The sequence below is a fragment of the Furipterus horrens genome, unplaced genomic scaffold (genome assembly GCF_987537825.1).
Source record: "Furipterus horrens unplaced genomic scaffold, mFurHor1.1.pri manual_scaffold_28, whole genome shotgun sequence".
In the NCBI taxonomy this organism is placed as follows: domain Eukaryota; kingdom Metazoa; phylum Chordata; class Mammalia; order Chiroptera; family Furipteridae; genus Furipterus; species Furipterus horrens.
In genome coordinates, this window is record NW_028327198.1 from 430,082 (window position 1) to 450,994 (window position 20,913).

Consider the following 20,913-nt stretch of genomic DNA (forward strand, 5'->3'; position numbering starts at 1 on the left):
TCAGTCTTTGTTTAACAAGTACCCACTCAGCTATTGTTCTAACAGAATATGGATTCAGTCTACGTTTAAAGAATACCTACTCAGTCTGTGTTCTTACAGAACATGGACTCAGATTATTTTCAAAGAATACTCACTCAGTTTGTGTTCTTACAGAATATGGACTCAGACTTTGTTTAAAAAGTACCCACTCAGCTTTTGTTCTAACAGAATATGGACTCAGTCTATGTTTAAAGAATACCTACTCAGTCTGTGTTCTTACAGAGTATGGACTCAGATTATTTTCAAAGAATACTCACTCAGTTTGTGTTCTTACAGAATATGGACTCAGTCCATGATTAAAAAATACTCACTCTGAGTGTGTTCCAACAGAATATGGACTCAGTCTGAGTTCAAAGTATACTCACTCAGCCTCTGTTCTAACAGAATACACACTCAGCCTGTGTTCTAACAGAATACAAACTCAGCCTGTGTTTCAACACCATATGGACTCAGTCTCTGTTTAAAGAATACTCACCTTGCCAATGTTCTAAGAGAATAGTAATTTAACCTGATTTCCAACAGAATATGGACTCAGTCTATTTTTAAAGAAGTTTGGCATTCTAAGCAAGTAAGTAATGACATAAGTTCCTTTGCATAGAACTAATAAGACCAGTTGTCAACAGAGGTTCTTTTTTTTTTTTTTTTTTTTTGACCAAGCCTTTGACTGGAATGTCAAGCCTAAAGGAAACATAGTTGGGCTCAGATTGTTACCAGAAAGCCCTGAGGAACTGGGAATGACTTTCAAAGGTAATAAAAGCCCGTGAGATAAAAGGCCTGGTACCATGGTTGGTTGTGCGGTCCACAGCAATCTTTCCAGGGAAGGAACGAAGGTTGTTTTCCTGAAAGATGGCTAGAAGGGACCTTAAGGCACAAGGAAAGACCAGAAAGACTTGGAAAAAACAGGTGTGTACAGGCAAGGATGAATGCCAGATATGTGGCACAGCTTCTGTGCCCTGAAGAACAGACTGAAGGTTACCCCAAATATTCCGTGGGTAAGTTCCAGCAAAGCAGAACTAAAGATCATAAGTGATCATTTGCTGCTCTTGTTATGTTTATGCAAATGAACAGGATAAATTAAAAATGGACTTAATGTAGTCCCTTTAAAGACAAGGAGGGTAACCTTAGGGAGAAAAATTATTATTCAAGGAAAATCACAATGATCAGTAGTAGAGTATAAAACAGAGCAACTAACCGTCTTAAAAGTTTCTTCTACAGATTTACAGACTTGTTTGCAGGTTATGTTACATAAATTAACACGTGTTTTTTGTTTTCAAAGGACATAAGCCTATGATCGCGTTACCTGAGTGATTATCTGTACGCATAAGCCTCACTTAATCCTCTCTGCAGCGCTGCCTCCTGAGACTCAACGGTTTGGCTGAACTAAATGGCTGTGTTGGGTAAGAATGGGGTGGTCTGTGGGCTTCACTTTAAAACGGGTTTCTCTTTTCTATCCTAATGGCTTGGAGAGAAAAGGCCCAGAGGTCTGAGAGGGGGAAAAACCTAAACTATTTACCTCAGCCCAAACTAAGTATAATGGGCAAAAGGGTTTTGGACAGGCGAGATGTGCCTAGCACACCTTCTTACAAAGAAGCCTTTTTTTTTTTTTTCCCCTAATATGGAACATTGAAAACTTAATCCCTGCCTTTTGTCATCTAGTAGTTATGGATTGAATGATGTCTTTTAACCCTTTTCGCCAAATCTGTTGCCCCCAGAACACAACAAGGACACCAGCCTGTTAAACCAAGCACGCCGTTGACCGGAGACAGCCAACTGACCTGGAGTCTGCACGATCTTTCCCCATGAGGGAAGGCCACCCTCCCCTCCACACCCCCACCCTTATTAGGGTTTTCTGGACCCAAGGGTAGGTAGGACGACGACCATGTCCAGCTTGAAGCAGCTAGAGGAGCTTGAGACCTTCGCCCATTGTCCTTTACAAGATTACAAAGGGTCCTAATATTTGAGAGGGGGGGCATAGTTAATTTTTACGAACCAGGGGTATGGACTTGGGGGGGATTGCTGGGGGAGGGGAGTGCTGTGTGGAGGGGAACAAGGGGGAGAAAATTGGAACTGTTGTAACAATATACTCAATAAAAAACATTAAAAAAATAAAAAAAATAAAAATCAATTAATCAATCAAAAAAAATAAAAAAATAAAGAATACCCACTCAGCCTGTGTTTTAACATAATATGGACTCAGTTTATGTTTAAATAATACCCACTCAGCCTGAGTTCTAACAGAATACTCAGTCAGTCCATGTTCTAACAGAATATTCTTTGTTAATTGTCTTTTCCCTTCAATCCAGCGGCCCGTCTGCCAGGCCGAGCAAGCTGCTCAGCTGTTCTCTGTTACCTGTCTTCTGCCTTCACCCCGGGGGCGTGTCTACCAGGCCGAGCAACCTGCTCAGCTGTTCTTTATTACCTGTCCTCTCTCTTCAACCCAGCGGCCTGTCTGCCAGGCCGAGCAAGTGGCTCTCCTGTTCTTGGTTCCCTGTTTCTGTCTGCACCCCGAGGGGCGCGTTCACCTCACCAAGCAAACTGCTCACCTGTTCTTTGTTACCTGTCTTCTGCCTTCACCGAGGGTGGCTTGTCTATGAGGCCGCGCAAGCTGCTCACCTGTTCTCTGTTACCTGTGTTCTAACAAAATATGGACACAGTCTATGTTTAAAGAACACTCACTCAGCGTCTGTTCTAAGGGAATAATCAACCAGCCTGAATTTCAATAGAATATGGACTCAGTCTTTGTTTAACAAGTACCCACTCAGCTATTGTTCTAACAGAATATGGATTCAGTCTACGTTTAAAGAATACCTACTCAGTCTGTGTTCTTACAGAACATGGACTCAGATTATTTTCAAAGAATACTCACTCAGTTTGTGTTCTTACAGAATATGGACTCAGACTTTGTTTAAAAAGTACCCACTCAGCTTTTGTTCTAACAGAATATGGACTCAGTCTACGTTTAAAGAATACCTACTCAGTCTGTGTTCTTACAGAGTATGGACTCAGATTATTTTCAAAGAATACTCACTCAGTTTGTGTTCTTACAGAATATGGACTCAGTCCATGATTAAAAAATACTCACTCTGAGTGTGTTCCAACAGAATATGGACTCAGTCTGAGTTCAAAGTATACTCACTCAGCCTCTGTTCTAACAGAATACACACTCAGCCTGTGTTCTAACAGAATACACACTCAGCCTGTGTTTCAACACCATATGGACTCAGTCTCTGTTTAAAGAATACTCACCTTGCCAATGTTCTAAGAGAATAGTAATTTAACCTGATTTCCAACAGAATATGGACTCAGTCTATTTTTAAAGAAGTTTGGCATTCTAAGCAAGTAAGTAATGACATAAGTTCCTTTGCATAGAACTAATAAGACCAGTTGTCAACAGAGGTTCTTTTTTTTTTTTTTTTTTTTGACCAAGCCTTTGACTGGAATGTCAAGCCTAAAGGAAACATAGTTGGGCTCAGATTGTTACCAGAAAGCCCTGAGGAACTGGGAATGACTTTCAAAGGTAATAAAAGCCCGTGAGATAAAAGGCCTGGTACCATGGTTGGTTGTGCGGTCCACAGCAATCTTTCCAGGGAAGGAACGAAGGTTGTTTTCCTGAAAGATGGCTAGAAGGGACCTTAAGGCACAAGGAAAGACCAGAAAGACTTGGAAAAAACAGGTGTGTACAGGCAAGGATGAATGCCAGATATGTGGAACAGCTTCTGTGCCCTGAAGAACAGACTGAAGGTCACCCCAAATATTCCTTGGGTAAGTTCCAGCAAAGCAGAACTAAAGATCATAAGTGATCATTTGCTGCTCTTGTTATGTTTATGCAAATGAACAGGATAAATTAAAAATGGACTTAATGTAGTTCCTTTAAAGACAAGGAGGGTAACCTTAGGGAGAAAAATTATTATTCAAGGAAAATCACAATGATCAGTAGTAGAGTATAAAACAGAGCAACTAACCGTCTTAAAAGTTTCTTCTACAGATTTAGAGACTTGTTTGCGGGTTATGTTACATAAATTAACACGTGTTTTTTGTTTTCAAAGGACATAAGCCTATGATCGCGTTACATGAGTGATTATCTGTACGCATAAGCCTCCCTTAATCCTCTCTGCAGCGCTGCCTCCTGAGACTCAACGGTTTGGCTGAACTAAATGGCTGGGTTGGGGAAGAATGGGGTGGTCTGTGGGCTTCACTTTAAAATGGGTTTCTCTTTTCTATCCTAATGGCTTGGAGAGAAAAGGCCCAGAGGTCTGAGAGGGGGAAAAACCTAAACTATTTACCTCAGCCCAAACTAAGCATAATGGGCAAAAGGGTTTTGGACAGGCGAGATGTCCCTAGCACACCTTCTTACAAAGAAGCCTTTTTTTTTTTTTTTTCCCCTAATATGGAACATTGAAAACTTAATCCCTGCCTTTTGTCATCTAGTAGTTATGGATTGAATGATGTCTTTTAACCCTTTTCGCCAAATCTGTTGCCCCCAGAACACAACAAGGACACCAGCCTGTTAAACCAAGCACGCCGTTGACCGGAGACAGCCAACTGACCTGGAGTCTGAACGATCTTTCCCCATGAGGGAAGGCCACCCTCCCCTCCGCACCCCCACTCTTATTAGGGTTTTCTGGACCCAAGGGTAGGTAGGACGACGACCATGTCCAGCTTGAAGCAGCTAGAGGAGCTTGAGACCTTCGCCCATTGTCCTTTACAAGATTACAAAGGGTCCTAATATTTGAGAGGGGGGGCATAGTTAATTTTTACGAACCAGGGGTATGGACTTGGGGGGGATTGCTGGGGGAGGTGGGTGCTGGGTGGAGGGGAACAAGGGGGAGAAAATTGGAACTGTTGTAACAATATACTCAATAAAAAACTTTAAAAAAAATAAAAAAAATAAAAATCAATTAATCAATCAAAAAAAATAAAAAAATAAAGAATACCCACTCAGCCTGTGTTTTAACATAATATGGACTCAGTTTATGTTTAAATAATACCCACTCAGCCTGAGTTCTAACAGAATACTCAGTCAGTCCATGTTCTAACAGAATATTCTTTGTTAATTGTCTTTTCCCTTCAATCCAGCGGCCCGTCTGCCAGGCCGAGCAAGCTGCTCAGCTGTTCTCTGTTACCTGTCTTCTGCCTTCACACCGGGGGGCGTGTCTACCAGGCTGAGCAACCTGCTCAGCTGTTCTTTATTACCTGTCCTCTCTCTTCAACCCAGCGGCCTGTCTGCCAGGCCGAGCAAGTGGCTCTCCTGTTCTTGGTTCCCTGTTTCTGTCTGCACCCCGAGGGGCGCGTTCACCTCACCAAGCAAACTGCTCACCTGTTCTTTGTTACCTGTATTCTGCCTTCACCGAGGGTGGCTTGTCTATGAGGCCGCGCAAGCTGCTCACCTGTTCTCTGTTACCTGTGTTCTAACAAAATATGGACACAGTCTATGTTTAAAGAACACTCACTCAGCCTCTGTTCTAAGGGAATAATCAACCAGCCTGAATTTCAATAGAATATGGACTCAGTCTTTGTTTAACAAGTACCCACTCAGCTATTGTTCTAACAGAATATGGATTCAGTCTACGTTTAAAGAATACCTACTCAGTCTGTGTTCTTACAGAACATGGACTCAGATTATTTTCAAAGAATACTCACTCAGTTTGTGTTCTTACAGAATATGGACTCAGACTTTGTTTAAAAAGTACCCACTCAGCTTTTGTTCTAACAGAATATGGACTCAGTCTATGTTTAAAGAATACCTACTCAGTCTGTGTTCTTACAGAGTATGGACTCAGATTATTTTCAAAGAATACTCACTCAGTTTGTGTTCTTACAGAATATGGACTCAGTCCATGATTAAAAAATACTCACTCTGAGTGTGTTCCAACAGAATATGGACTCAGTCTGAGTTCAAAGTATACTCACTCAGCCTCTGTTCTAACAGAATACACACTCAGCCTGTGTTCTAACAGAATACACACTCAGCCTGTGTTTCAACACCATATGGACTCAGTCTCTGTTTAAAGAATACTCACCTTGCCAATGTTCTAAGAGAATAGTAATTTAACCTGATTTCCAACAGAATATGGACTCAGTCTATTTTTAAAGAAGTTTGGCATTCTAAGCAAGTAAGTAATGACATAAGTTCCTTTGCATAGAACTAATAAGACCAGTTGTCAACAGAGGTTCTTTTTTTTTTTTTTTTTTTTTGACCAAGCCTTTGACTGGAATGTCAAGCCTAAAGGAAACATAGTTGGGCTCAGATTGTTACCAGAAAGCCCTGAGGAACTGGGAATGACTTTCAAAGGTAATAAAAGCCCGTGAGATAAAAGGCCTGGTACCATGGTTGGTTGTGCGGTCCACAGCAATCTTTCCAGGGAAGGAACGAAGGTTGTTTTCCTGAAAGATGGCTAGAAGGGACCTTAAGGCACAAGGAAAGACCAGAAAGACTTGGAAAAAACAGGTGTGTACAGGCAAGGATGAATGCCAGATATGTGGAACAGCTTCTGTGCCCTGAAGAACAGACTGAAGGTCACCCCAAATATTCCGTGGGTAAGTTCCAGCAAAGCAGAACTAAAGATCATAAGTGATCATTTGCTGCTCTTGTTATGTTTATGCAAATGAACAGGATAAATTAAAAATGGACTTAATGTAGTCCCTTTAAAGACAAGGAGGGTAACCTTAGGGAGAAAAATTATTATTCAAGGAAAATCACAATGATCAGTAGTAGAGTATAAAACAGAGCAACTAACCGTCTTAAAAGTTTCTTCTACAGATTTAGAGACTTGTTTGCAGGTTATGTTACATAAATTAACACGTGTTTTTTGTTTTCAAAGGACATAAGCCTATGATCGCGTTACCTGAGTGATTATCTGTACGCATAAGCCTCCCTTAATCCTCTCTGCAGCGCTGCCTCCTGAGACTCAACGGTTTGGCTGAACTAAATGGCTGGGTTGGGGAAGAATGGGGTGGTCTGTGGGCTTCACTTTAAAACGGGTTTCTCTTTTCTATCCTAATGGCTTGGAGAGAAAAGGCCCAGAGGTCTGAGAGGGGGAAAAACCTAAACTATTTACCTCAGCCCAAACTAAGTATAATGGGCAAAAGGGTTTTGGACAGGCGAGATGTGCCTAGCACACCTTCTTACAAAGAAGCCTTTTTTTTTTTTTTCCCCTAATATGGAACATTGAAAACTTAATCCCTGCCTTTTGTCATCTAGTAGTTATGGATTGAATGATGTCTTTTAACCCTTTTCGCCAAATCTGTTGCCCCCAGAACACAACAAGGACACCAGCCTGTTAAACCAAGCACGCCGTTGACCGGAGACAGCCAACTGACCTGGAGTCTGCACGATCTTTCCCCATGAGGGAAGGCCACCCTCCCCTCCACACCCCCACCCTTATTAGGGTTTTCTGGACCCAAGGGTAGGTAGGACGACGACCATGTCCAGCTTGAAGCAGCTAGAGGAGCTTGAGACCTTCGCCCATTGTCCTTTACAAGATTACAAAGGGTCCTAATATTTGAGAGGGGGGGCATAGTTAATTTTTACGAACCAGGGGTATGGACTTGGGGGGGATTGCTGGGGGAGGGGGGTGCTGTGTGGAGGGGAACAAGGGGGAGAAAATTGGAACTGTTGTAACAATATACTCAATAAAAAACATTAAAAAAATTAAAAAAATAAAAATCAATTAATCAATCAAAAAAAATAAAAAAATAAAGAATACCCACTCAGCCTGTGTTTTAACATAATATGGACTCAGTTTATGTTTAAATAATACCCACTCAGCCTGAGTTCTAACAGAATACTCAGTCAGTCCATGTTCTAACAGAATATTCTTTGTTAATTGTCTTTTCCCTTCAATCCAGCGGCCCGTCTGCCAGGCCGAGCAAGCTGCTCAGCTGTTCTCTGTTACCTGTCTTCTGCCTTCACCCCGGGGGCGTGTCTACCAGGCCGAGCAACCTGCTCAGCTGTTCTTTATTACCTGTCCTCTCTCTTCAACCCAGCGGCCTGTCTGCCAGGCCGAGCAAGTGGCTCTCCTGTTCTTGGTTCCCTGTTTCTGTCTGCACCCCGAGGGGCACGTTCACCTCACCAAGCAAACTGCTCACCTGTTCTTTGTTACCTGTCTTCTGCCTTCACCGAGGGTGGCTTGTCTATGAGGCCGCGCAAGCTGCTCACCTGTTCTCTGTTACCTGTGTTCTAACAAAATATGGACACAGTCTATGTTTAAAGAACACTCACTCAGCGTCTGTTCTAAGGGAATAATCAACCAGCCTGAATTTCAATAGAATATGGACTCAGTCTTTGTTTAACAAGTACCCACTCAGCTATTGTTCTAACAGAATATGGATTCAGTCTACGTTTAAAGAATACCTACTCAGTCTGTGTTCTTACAGAACATGGACTCAGATTATTTTCAAAGAATACTCACTCAGTTTGTGTTCTTACAGAATATGGACTCAGTCCATGATTAAAAAATACTCACTCTGAGTGTGTTCCAACAGAATATGGACTCAGTCTGAGTTCAAAGTATACTCACTCAGCCTCTGTTCTAACAGAATACACACTCAGCCTGTGTTCTAACAGAATACAAACTCAGCCTGTGTTTCAACACCATATGGACTCAGTCTCTGTTTAAAGAATACTCACCTTGCCAATGTTCTAAGAGAATAGTAATTTAACCTGATTTGCAACAGAATATGGACTCAGTCTATTTTTAAAGAAGTTTGGCATTCTAAGCAAGTAAGTAATGACATAAGTTCCTTTGCATAGAACTAATAAGACCAGTTGTCAACAGAGGTTCTTTTTTTTTTTTTTTTTTTTTTGACCAAGCCTTTGACTGGAATGTCAAGCCTAAAGGAAACATAGTTGGGCTCAGATTGTTACCAGAAAGCCCTGAGGAACTGGGAATGACTTTCAAAGGTAATAAAAGCCCGTGAGATAAAAGGCCTGGTACCATGGTTGGTTGTGCGGTCCACAGCAATCTTTCCAGGGAAGGAACGAAGGTTGTTTTCCTGAAAGATGGCTAGAAGGGACCTTAAGGCACAAGGAAAGACCAGAAAGACTTGGAAAAAACAGGTGTGTACAGGCAAGGATGAATGCCAGATATGTGGCACAGCTTCTGTGCCCTGAAGAACAGACTGAAGGTCACCCCAAATATTCCTTGGGTAAGTTCCAGCAAAGCAGAACTAAAGATCATAAGTGATCATTTGCTGCTCTTGTTATGTTTATGCAAATGAACAGGATAAATTAAAAATGGACTTAATGTAGTCCCTTTAAAGACAAGGAGGGTAACCTTAGGGAGAGAAATTATTATTCAAGGAAAATCACAATGATCAGTAGTAGAGTATAAAACAGAGCAACTAACCGTCTTAAAAGTTTCTTCTACAGATTTAGAGACTTGTTTGCGGGTTATGTTACATAAATTAACACGTGTTTTTTGTTTTCAAAGGACATAAGCCTATGATCGCGTTACCTGAGTGATTATCTGTACACATAAGCCTCCCTTAATCCTCTCTGCAGCGCTGCCTCCTGAGACTCAACGGTTTGGCTGAACTAAATGGCTGGGTTGGGGAAGAATGGGGTGGTCTGTGGGCTTCACTTTAAAACGGGTTTCTCTTTTCTATCCTAATGGCTTGGAGAGAAAAGGCCCAGAGGTCTGAGAGGGGGAAAAACCTAAACTATTTACCTCAGCCCAAACTAAGCATAATGGGCAAAAGGGTTTTGGACAGGCGAGATGTGCCTAGCACACCTTCTTACAAAGAAGCCTTTTTTTTTTTTTTCCCCTAATATGGAACATTGAAAACTTAATCCCTGCCTTTTGTCATCTAGTAGTTATGGATTGAATGATGTCTTTTAACCCTTTTCGCCAAATCTGTTGCCCCCAGAACACAACAAGGACACCAGCCTGTTAAACCAAGCACGCCGTTGACCGGAGACAGCCAACTGACCTGGAGTCTGCACGATCTTTCCCCATGAGGGAAGGCCACCCTCCCCTCCACACCCCCACCCTTATTAGGGTTTTCTGGACCCAAGGGTAGGTAGGACGACGACCATGTCCAGCTTGAAGCAGCTAGAGGAGCTTGAGACCTTCGCCCATTGTCCTTTACAAGATTACAAAGGGTCCTAATATTTGAGAGGGGGGGCATAGTTAATTTTTACGAACCAGGGGTATGGACTTGGGGGGGATTGCTGGGGGAGGGGGGTGCTGTGTGGAGGGGAACAAGGGGGAGAAAATTGGAACTGTTGTAACAATATACTCAATAAAAAACATTAAAAAAATTAAAAAAATAAAAATCAATTAATCAATCAAAAAAAATAAAAAAATAAAGAATACCCACTCAGCCTGTGTTTTAACATAATATGGACTCAGTTTATGTTTAAATAATACCCACTCAGCCTGAGTTCTAACAGAATACTCAGTCAGTCCATGTTCTAACAGAATATTCTTTGTTAATTGTCTTTTCCCTTCAATCCAGCGGCCCGTCTGCCAGGCCGAGCAAGCTGCTCAGCTGTTCTCTGTTACCTGTCTTCTGCCTTCACCCCGGGGGCGTGTCTACCAGGCCGAGCAACCTGCTCAGCTGTTCTTTATTACCTGTCCTCTCTCTTCAACCCAGCGGCCTGTCTGCCAGGCCGAGCAAGTGGCTCTCCTGTTCTTGGTTCCCTGTTTCTGTCTGCACCCCGAGGGGCACGTTCACCTCACCAAGCAAACTGCTCACCTGTTCTTTGTTACCTGTCTTCTGCCTTCACCGAGGGTGGCTTGTCTATGAGGCCGCGCAAGCTGCTCACCTGTTCTCTGTTACCTGTGTTCTAACAAAATATGGACACAGTCTATGTTTAAAGAACACTCACTCAGCGTCTGTTCTAAGGGAATAATCAACCAGCCTGAATTTCAATAGAATATGGACTCAGTCTTTGTTTAACAAGTACCCACTCAGCTATTGTTCTAACAGAATATGGATTCAGTCTACGTTTAAAGAATACCTACTCAGTCTGTGTTCTTACAGAACATGGACTCAGATTATTTTCAAAGAATACTCACTCAGTTTGTGTTCTTACAGAATATGGACTCAGTCCATGATTAAAAAATACTCACTCTGAGTGTGTTCCAACAGAATATGGACTCAGTCTGAGTTCAAAGTATACTCACTCAGCCTCTGTTCTAACAGAATACACACTCAGCCTGTGTTCTAACAGAATACAAACTCAGCCTGTGTTTCAACACCATATGGACTCAGTCTCTGTTTAAAGAATACTCACCTTGCCAATGTTCTAAGAGAATAGTAATTTAACCTGATTTGCAACAGAATATGGACTCAGTCTATTTTTAAAGAAGTTTGGCATTCTAAGCAAGTAAGTAATGACATAAGTTCCTTTGCATAGAACTAATAAGACCAGTTGTCAACAGAGGTTCTTTTTTTTTTTTTTTTTTTTTTGACCAAGCCTTTGACTGGAATGTCAAGCCTAAAGGAAACATAGTTGGGCTCAGATTGTTACCAGAAAGCCCTGAGGAACTGGGAATGACTTTCAAAGGTAATAAAAGCCCGTGAGATAAAAGGCCTGGTACCATGGTTGGTTGTGCGGTCCACAGCAATCTTTCCAGGGAAGGAACGAAGGTTGTTTTCCTGAAAGATGGCTAGAAGGGACCTTAAGGCACAAGGAAAGACCAGAAAGACTTGGAAAAAACAGGTGTGTACAGGCAAGGATGAATGCCAGATATGTGGCACAGCTTCTGTGCCCTGAAGAACAGACTGAAGGTCACCCCAAATATTCCTTGGGTAAGTTCCAGCAAAGCAGAACTAAAGATCATAAGTGATCATTTGCTGCTCTTGTTATGTTTATGCAAATGAACAGGATAAATTAAAAATGGACTTAATGTAGTCCCTTTAAAGACAAGGAGGGTAACCTTAGGGAGAGAAATTATTATTCAAGGAAAATCACAATGATCAGTAGTAGAGTATAAAACAGAGCAACTAACCGTCTTAAAAGTTTCTTCTACAGATTTAGAGACTTGTTTGCGGGTTATGTTACATAAATTAACACGTGTTTTTTGTTTTCAAAGGACATAAGCCTATGATCGCGTTACCTGAGTGATTATCTGTACACATAAGCCTCCCTTAATCCTCTCTGCAGCGCTGCCTCCTGAGACTCAACGGTTTGGCTGAACTAAATGGCTGGGTTGGGGAAGAATGGGGTGGTCTGTGGGCTTCACTTTAAAACGGGTTTCTCTTTTCTATCCTAATGGCTTGGAGAGAAAAGGCCCAGAGGTCTGAGAGGGGGAAAAACCTAAACTATTTACCTCAGCCCAAACTAAGCATAATGGGCAAAAGGGTTTTGGACAGGTGAGATGTCCCTAGCACACCTTCTTACAAAGAAGCCTTTTTTTTTTTTTTTTCCCCTAATATGGAACATTGAAAACTTAATCCCTGCCTTTTGTCATCTAGTAGTTATGGATTGAATGATGTCTTTTAACCCTTTTCGCCAAATCTGTTGCCCCCAGAACACAACAAGGACACCAGCCTGTTAAACCAAGCACGCCGTTGACCGGAGACAGCCAACTGACCTGGAGTCTGCACGATCTTTCCCCATGAGGGAAGGCCACCCTCCCCTCCACACCCCCCCTCTTATTAGGGTTTTCTGGACCCAAGGGTAGGTAGGACGACGACCATGTCCAGCTTGAAGCAGCTAGAGGAGCTTGAGACCTTCGCCCATTGTCCTTTACAAGATTACAAAGGGTCCTAATATTTGAGAGGGGGGGCATAGTTAATTTTTACGAACCAGGGGTATGGACTTGGGGGGGATTGCTGGGGGAGGGGGGTGCTGTGTGGAGGGGAACAAGGGGGAGAAAATTGGAACTGTTGTAACAATATACTCAATAAAAAACATTAAAAAAAATAAAAAAAATAAAAATCAATTAATCAATCAAAAAAAATAAAAAAATAAAGAATACCCACTCAGCCTGTGTTTTAACATAATATGGACTCAGTTTATGTTTAAATAATACCCACTCAGCCTGAGTTCTAACAGAATACTCAGTCAGTCCATGTTCTAACAGAATATTCTTTGTTAATTGTCTTTTCCCTTCAATCCAGCGGCCCGTCTGCCAGGCCGAGCAAGCTGCTCAGCTGTTCTCTGTTACCTGTCTTCTGCCTTCACCCCGGGGGCGTGTCTACCAGGCCGAGCAACCTGCTCAGCTGTTCTTTATTACCTGTCCTCTCTCTTCAACCCAGCGGCCTGTCTGCCAGGCCGAGCAAGTGGCTCTCCTGTTCTTGGTTCCCTGTTTCTGTCTGCACCCCGAGGGGCGCGTTCACCTCACCAAGCAAACTGCTCACCTGTTCTTTGTTACCTGTCTTCTGCCTTCACCGAGGGTGGCTTGTCTATGAGGCCGCGCAAGCTGCTCACCTGTTCTCTGTTACCTGTGTTCTAACAAAATATGGACACAGTCTATGTTTAAAGAACACTCACTCAGCGTCTGTTCTAAGGGAATAATCAACCAGCCTGAATTTCAATAGAATATGGACTCAGTCTTTGTTTAACAAGTACCCACTCAGCTATTGTTCTAACAGAATATGGATTCAGTCTACGTTTAAAGAATACCTACTCAGTCTGTGTTCTTACAGAACATGGACTCAGATTATTTTCAAAGAATACTCACTCAGTTTGTGTTCTTACAGAATATGGACTCAGTCCATGATTAAAAAATACTCACTCTGAGTGTGTTCCAACAGAATATGGACTCAGTCTGAGTTCAAAGTATACTCACTCAGCCTCTGTTCTAACAGAATACACACTCAGCCTGTGTTCTAACAGAATACAAACTCAGCCTGTGTTTCAACACCATATGGACTCAGTCTCTGTTTAAAGAATACTCACCTTGCCAATGTTCTAAGAGAATAGTAATTTAACCTGATTTCCAACAGAATATGGACTCAGTCTATTTTTAAAGAAGTTTGGCATTCTAAGCAAGTAAGTAATGACATAAGTTCCTTTGCATAGAACTAATAAGACCAGTTGTCAACAGAGGTTCTTTTTTTTTTTTTTTTTTTTTTACCAAGCCTTTGACTGGAATGTCAAGCCTAAAGGAAACATAGTTGGGCTCAGATTGTTACCAGAAAGCCCTGAGGAACTGGGAATGACTTTCAAAGGTAATAAAAGCCCGTGAGATAAAAGGCCTGGTACCATGGTTGGTTGTGCGGTCCACAGCAATCTTTCCAGGGAAGGAACGAAGGTTGTTTTCCTGAAAGATGGCTAGAAGGGACCTTAAGGCACAAGGAAAGACCAGAAAGACTTGGAAAAAACAGGTGTGTACAGGCAAGGATGAATGCCAGATATGTGGCACAGCTTCTGTGCCCTGAAGAACAGACTGAAGGTCACCCCAAATATTCCTTGGGTAAGTTCCAGCAAAGCAGAACTAAAGATCATAAGTGATCATTTGCTGCTCTTGTTATGTTTATGCAAATGAACAGGATAAATTAAAAATGGACTTAATGTAGTCCCTTTAAAGACAAGGAGGGTAACCTTAGGGAGAGAAATTATTATTCAAGGAAAATCACAATGATCAGTAGTAGAGTATAAAACAGAGCAACTAACCGTCTTAAAAGTTTCTTCTACAGATTTAGAGACTTGTTTGCGGGTTATGTTACATAAATTAACACGTGTTTTTTGTTTTCAAAGGACATAAGCCTATGATCGCGTTACCTGAGTGATTATCTGTACGCATAAGCCTCCCTTAATCCTCTCTGCAGCGCTGCCTCCTGAGACTCAACGGTTTGGCTGAACTAAATGGCTGGGTTGGGGAAGAATGGGGTGGTCTGTGGGCTTCACTTTAAAACGGGTTTCTCTTTTCTATCCTAATGGCTTGGAGAGAAAAGGCCCAGAGGTCTGAGAGGGGGAAAAACCTAAACTATTTACCTCAGCCCAAACTAAGCATAATGGGCAAAAGGGTTTTGGACAGGCGAGATGTCCCTAGCACACCTTCTTACAAAGAAGCCTTTTTTTTTTTTTTTTCCCCTAATATGGAACATTGAAAACTTAATCCCTGCCTTTTGTCATCTAGTAGTTATGGATTGAATGATGTCTTTTAACCCTTTTCGCCAAATCTGTTGCCCCCAGAACACAACAAGGACACCAGCCTGTTAAACCAAGCACGCCGTTGACCGGAGACAGCCAACTGACCTGGAGTCTGCACGATCTTTCCCCATGAGGGAAGGCCACCCTCCCCTCCACACCCCCACTCTTATTAGGGTTTTCTGGACCCAAGGGTAGGTAGGACGACGACCATGTCCAGCTTGAAGCAGCTAGAGGAGCTTGAGACCTTCGCCCATTGTCCTTTACAAGATTACAAAGGGTCCTAATATTTGAGAGGGGGGGCATAGTTAATTTTTACGAACCAGGGGTATGGACTTGGGGGGGATTGCTGGGGGAGGGGGGTGCTGTGTGGAGGGGAACAAGGGGGAGAAAATTGGAACTGTTGTAACAATATACTCAATAAAAAACATTAAAAAAAATAAAAAAAATAAAAATCAATTAATCAATCAAAAAAAATAAAAAAATAAAGAATACCCACTCAGCCTGTGTTTTAACATAATATGGACTCAGTTTATGTTTAAATAATACCCACTCAGCCTGAGTTCTAACAGAATACTCAGTCAGTCCATGTTCTAACAGAATATTCTTTGTTAATTGTCTTTTCCCTTCAATCCAGCGGCCCGTCTGCCAGGCCGAGCAAGCTGCTCAGCTGTTCTCTGTTACCTGTCTTCTGCCTTCACCCCGGGGGCGTGTCTACCAGGCCGAGCAACCTGCTCAGCTGTTCTTTATTACCTGTCCTCTCTCTTCAACCCAGCGGCCTGTCTGCCAGGCCGAGCAAGTGGCTCTCCTGTTCTTGGTTCCCTGTTTCTGTCTGCACCCCGAGGGGCGCGTTCACCTCACCAAGCAAACTGCTCACCTGTTCTTTGTTACCTGTCTTCTGCCTTCACCGAGGGTGGCTTGTCTATGAGGCCGCGCAAGCTGCTCACCTGTTCTCTGTTACCTGTGTTCTAACAAAATATGGACACAGTCTATGTTTAAAGAACACTCACTCAGCGTCTGTTCTAAGGGAATAATCAACCAGCCTGAATTTCAATAGAATATGGACTCAGTCTTTGTTTAACAAGTACCCACTCAGCTATTGTTCTAACAGAATATGGATTCAGTCTACGTTTAAAGAATACCTACTCAGTCTGTGTTCTTACAGAACATGGACTCAGATTATTTTCAAAGAATACTCACTCAGTTTGTGTTCTTACAGAATATGGACTCAGTCCATGATTAAAAAATACTCACTCTGAGTGTGTTCCAACAGAATATGGACTCAGTCTGAGTTCAAAGTATACTCACTCAGCCTCTGTTCTAACAGAATACACACTCAGCCTGTGTTCTAACAGAATACACACTCAGCCTGTGTTTCAACACCATATGGACTCAGTCTCTGTTTAAAGAATACTCACCTTGCCAATGTTCTAAGAGAATAGTAATTTAACCTGATTTCCAACAGAATATGGACTCAGTCTATTTTTAAAGAAGTTTGGCATTCTAAGCAAGTAAGTAATGACATAAGTTCCTTTGCATAGAACTAATAAGACCAGTTGTCAACAGAGGTTCTTTTTTTTTTTTTTTTTTTTTTTGACCAAGCCTTTGACTGGAATGTCAAGCCTAAAGGAAACATAGTTGGGCTCAGATTGTTACCAGAAAGCCCTGAGGAACTGGGAATGACTTTCAAAGGTAATAAAAGCCCGTGAGATAAAAGGCCTGGTACCATGGTTGGTTGTGCGGTCCACAGCAATCTTTCCAGGGAAGGAACGAAGGTTGTTTTCCTGAAAGATGGCTAGAAGGGACCTTAAGGCACAAGGAAAGACCAGAAAGACTTGGAAAAAACAGGTGTGTACAGGCAAGGATGAATGCCAGATATGTGGCACAGCTTCTGTGCCCTGAAGAACAGACTGAAGGTCACCCCAAATATTCCTTGGGTAAGTTCCAGCAAAGCAGAACTAAAGATCATAAGTGATCATTTGCTGCTCTTGTTATGTTTATGCAAATGAACAGGATAAATTAAAAATGGACTTAATGTAGTCCCTTTAAAGACAAGGAGGGTAACCTTAGGGAGAAAAATTATTATTCAAGGAAAATCACAATGATCAGTAGTAGAGTATAAAACAGAGCAACTAACCGTCTTAAAAGTTTCTTCTACAGATTTAGAGACTTGTTTGCGGGTTATGTTACATAAATTAACACGTGTTTTTTGTTTTCAAAGGACATAAGCCTATGATCGCGTTACCTGAGTGATTATCTGTACGCATAAGCCTCCCTTAATCCTCTCTGCAGCGCTGCCTCCTGAGACTCAACGGTTTGGCTGAACTAAATGGCTGGGTTGGGGAAGAATGGGGTGGTCTGTGGGCTTCACTTTAAAACGGGTTTCTCTTTTCTATCCTAATGGCTTGGAGAGAAAAGGCCCAGAGGTCTGAGAGGGGGAAAAACCTAAACTATTTACCTCAGCCCAAACTAAGCATAATGGGCAAAAGGGTTTTGGACAGGCGAGATGTCCCTAGCACACCTTCTTACAAAGAAGCCTTTTTTTTTTTTTTTTTCCCCTAATATGGAACATTGAAAACTTAATCCCTGCCTTTTGTCATCTAGTAGTTATGGATTGAATGATGTCTTTTAACCCTTTTCGCCAAATCTGTTGCCCCCAGAACACAACAAGGACACCAGCCTGTTAAACCAAGCACGCCGTTGACCGGAGACAGCCAACTGACCTGGAGTCTGCACGATCTTTCCCCATGAGGGAAGGCCACCCTCCCCTCCACACCCCCACTCTTATTAGGGTTTTCTGGACCCAAGGGTAGGTAGGACGACGACCATGTCCAGCTTGAAGCAGCTAGAGGAGCTTGAGACCTTCGCCCATTGTCCTTTACAAGATTACAAAGGGTCCTAATATTTGAGAGGGGGGGCATAGTTAATTTTTACGAACCAGGGGTATGGACTTGGGGGGGATTGCTGGGGGAGGGGGGTGCTGGGTGGAGGGGAACAAGGGGGAGAAAATTGGAACTGTTGTAACAATATACTCAATAAAAAACTTTAAAAAAAATAAAAAAAGTAAAAATCAATTAATCAATCAAAAAAAATAAAAAAATAAAGAATACCCACTCAGCCTGTGTTTTAACATAATATGGACTCAGTTTATGTTTAAATAATACCCACTCAGCCTGAGTTCTAACAGAATACTCAGTCAGTCCATGTTCTAACAGAATATTCTTTGTTAATTGTCTTTTCCCTTCAATCCAGCGGCCCGTCTGCCAGGCCGAGCAAGCTGCTCAGCTGTTCTCTGTTACCTGTCTTCTGCCTTCACCCCGGGGGGCGTGTCTACCAGGCCGAGCAACCTGCTCAGCTGTTCTTTATTACCTGTCCTCTCTCTTCAACCCAGCGGCCTGTCTGCCAGGCCGAGCAAGTGGCTCTCCTGTTCTTGGTTCCCTGTTTCTGTCTACACCCCGAGGGGCTCGTTCACCTCACCAGGCAAACTGCTCACCTGTTCTTTGTTACCTGTCTTCTGCCTTCACCGAGGGTGGCTTGTCTATGAGGCCGCGCAAGCTGCTCACCTGTTCTCTGTTACCTGTGTTCTAACAAAATATGGACACAGTCTATGATTAAAGAACACTCACTCAGCGTCTGTTCTAAGGGAATAATCAACCAGCCTGAATTTCAATAGAATATGGACTCAGTCTTTGTTTAAAAAGTACCCACTCAGCTTTTGTTCTAACAGAATATGGACTCAGTCTATGTTTAAAGAATACCTACTCAGTCTGTGTTCTTACAGAATATGGACTCAGATTATTTTCAAAGAATACTCACTCAGTTTGCGTTCTTACAGAATATGGACTCAGTCTTTGTTTAACAAGTACCCACTCAGATTTGTTCCAACAGAATATGGACTCAGTCTGAGTTCAAAGTATACTCACTCAGCCTCTGTTCTAACAGAATACACACTCAGCCTGTGTTTCAACACCATATGGACTCAGTCTCTGTTTAAAGAATACTCACCTTGCCAATGTTCTAAGAGAATAGTAATTTAACCTGATTTCCAACAGAATATGGACTCAGTCTATTTTTAAAGAAGTTTGGCATTCTAAGCAAGTAAGTAATGACATAAGTTCCTTTGCATAGAACTAATAAGACCAGTTGTCAACAGAGGTTCTTTTTTTTTTTGTTTTTGACCAACTCTTTGACTGGAATGTCAAGCCTAAAGGAAACATAGTTGGGCTCAGATTGTTACCAGAAAGTCCTGAGGAACTGGGAATGACTTTCAAAGGTAATAAAAGCCCGTGAGATAAAAGGCCTGGTACCATGGTTGGTTGTGCGGTCCACAGCAATCTTTCCAGGGAAGGAACGAAGGTTGTTTTCCTGAAAGATGGCTAGAAGGGACCTTAAGGCACAAGGAAAGACCAGAAAGACTTGGAAATAACAGGTGTGTACAGGCAAGGATGAATGCCAGATATGTGGCACAGCTTCTGTGCCCTGAAGAACAGACTGAAGGTCACCCCAAATATTCCTTGTGTAAATTCCAGCAAAGCAGAACTAAAGATCATAAGTGATCATTTGCTGCTCTTGTTATGTTTATGCAAATGAACAGGATAAATTAAAAATGGACTTAATGTAGTCCCTTTAAAGACAAGGAGGGTAACCTTAGGGAGAAAAATTATTATTCAAGGAAAATCACAATGATCAGTAGTAGAGTATAAAACAGAGCAACTAACCGTCTTAAAAGTTTCTTCTACAGATTTAGAGACTTGTTTGCAGGTTATGTTACATAAATTAACACGTGTTTTTTGTTTTCAAAGGACATAAGCCTATGATCGCGTTACCTGAGTGATTATCTGTACGCATAAGCCTCACTTAATCCTCTCTGCAGCGCTGCCTCCTGAGACTCAACGGTTTGGCTGAACTAAATGGCTGGGTTGGGGAAGAATGGGGTGGTCTGTGGGCTTCACTTTAAAACGGGTTTCTCTTTTCTATCCTAATGGCTTGGAGAGAAAAGGCCCAGAGGTCTGAGAGGGGGAAAAACCTAAACTATTTACCTCAGCCCAAACTAAGTATAATGGGCAAAAGGGTTTTGGACAGGCGAGATGTGCTTAGCACACCTTCTTACAAAGTGGCCTTTTTTTTTTTTTTTTTCCCCTAATATGGAACATTGAAAACTTAATCCCTGCCTTTTGTCATCTAGTAGTTATGGATTGAATGATGTCTTTTAACCCTTTTCGCCAAATCTGTTGCCCCCAGAACACAACAGGGACACCAGCCTGTTAAACCAAGCACGCCGTTGACCGGAGACAGCCAACTGACCTGGAGTCTGCACGATCTTTCCGCATGAGGGAAGGCCACCCTCCCCTCCACACCCCCACTCTTATTAGGGTTTTCTGGACCCAAGGGTAGGTAGGACGACGACCATGTCCAGCTTGAAGCAGCTAGAGGAGCTTGAGACCTTCGCCCATTGTCCTTTACAAGATTACAAAGGGTCCTACTATTTGAGAGGGGGGGGATAGTTAATTTTTACGAACAGGGGTATGGACTTGGGGGGGATTGCTGGGGGAGGGGGGTGCTGGGTGTTGGGGAACAAGGGGGAGAAAATTGGAACTGTTGTAACAATATAATCAATAAAAAACATTAAAAAAAATAAAATAAATAAAAATCAATTAATCAATCAAAAAAAATAAAAAAATAAAGAATACCCACCCAGCCTGTGTTTTAACATAATATGGACTCAGTTTATGTTTAAATAATACCCACTCAGCCTGAGTTCTAACAGAATACTCAGTCAGTCCCTGTTCTAACAGAATATTCTTTGTTAATTGTCTTTTCCCTTCAAT